We start from the raw sequence: 1,383 nt of genomic DNA, 5'->3' as shown, positions 1-1,383 counted from the left end.
GTGCATATTCCTAAATTAACCCAAGAGTCTCTGTGGGAATGAACTAGAAGATATTTTATATTACTTGTGAACGCGTATACTTGCATGTATTTTAGCGCGTGTTGAGCGACTAACAAGTTTTTGTCGCCGCTACTGGGGACTCGGTGTTAATTTTTAGTTTATGTGTTTGTCATTAGTGGTTGTTAAAGTTTATTGACTTGGACATTATTACTTATCTGTTTCCTTGTCTTATTTCAGGTACTCTAGCGAGCGTGTATGCATACGCGTTCACGGGCTCATAAGAGAACTCTGGATCAAGTCGAGGAAGAAGCTGTAGTGATTCGAAGGGAAGTTTTTGAGGACGAAGAGAAGGTAGAAGAAGAAGAGAAAGTTGAGGAACCAGCTTTAGTAGTAATGGGAGATCAAACAGAAATTTCTAAGGCTTTGATAGATAATTCTCAGCCTAAGATCAATGATATTCAGTCAAGCATCATCAGACCAGCCATCTCAGCTAACATTTTGAGATCAAGTCGAGCACTATTCAGATGATACAGAACTCAGTTCAGTTTGGGGGTTCTCCTTCAGAAGACCCCAACATGCACATCAGGGATTTCATCGAGATCAGCGACACTTTTAAGTTTAATGGTGTGCCTGAAGATGCTGTCAAGATGGGACTCTTCCCATTCCCTCTGAGGGATAAAGCAAAGTGTTGGTTACATTCTCTACCACCAGGGTCTATCACTACTTGGGAAGATCTTGCTTAAAAGTTTCTCACTAAATTCTTCCCTATCGCGAACACTGCTGCAATTGGGAATGCTCTTACTCAGTTTGCTCAGAAACTGGAGAATCTTTGTATGAGGCTTGGGATCGTTATAAGGAGATGGTAAGGAAGTGTCCACACCATGGCATGCCTGATTGGATGATTATAAACTGTTTTTATAATGGATTAGGTGCAATTTCTAGACCCATGCTCGATGCAACATCAGGAGGAGCCTTGTGGGCTAAGAGCTACAATGAAGCTTATGAATTGATTGAACTGATGGCTGCTAATAAATACCAGAATCCTTCTCAGAGGCTAACTCGGGGTAAAGTAGCAGAAATTCTGGAGTTGGATGCAACAACTGTTATAGCTGCCCAACTTAAGGCTTTGACGATGAAGGTGGACACTTTGGCTAATTATGGATATAATCAAATCACTAGTGTCTGTGAGCTTTGTGTGGGTGCCCATGAGACTGATCAGTGTGTTATCTATAGTGAATCAGCTCAGTTTGTGAGCAACTTTCAGTGATCGCAACACCCTGTGCCAACCACCTATCATCCTAGCAACCGCAATCATCCTAATTTCAGCTGGAGCAACGCTCAGAATGCGGTTCAACAGCCTTATCAGCAGTACCCAGCAAAGCA

At 42.2% G+C, this 1,383-nt stretch overlaps 1 non-coding gene across 1 annotated transcript; it reads right to left on the bottom strand.

Moving 5' to 3' along the window:
* Positions 1 to 782: 782 nt before the first annotated feature.
* On the bottom strand, positions 783 to 888 carry LOC141709855 (small nucleolar RNA R71). The gene has a single exon (XR_012570411.1). It is a non-coding gene; the product is annotated as a small nucleolar RNA R71 (small nucleolar RNA).
* Positions 889 to 1,383: the final 495 nt, after the last annotated feature.

Source organism: Apium graveolens, chromosome 2 (genome assembly GCF_009905375.1).
Source record: "Apium graveolens cultivar Ventura chromosome 2, ASM990537v1, whole genome shotgun sequence".
NCBI lineage: Eukaryota > Viridiplantae > Streptophyta > Magnoliopsida > Apiales > Apiaceae > Apium > Apium graveolens.
This window is presented reverse-complemented; position numbering and strand designations above follow the sequence as displayed.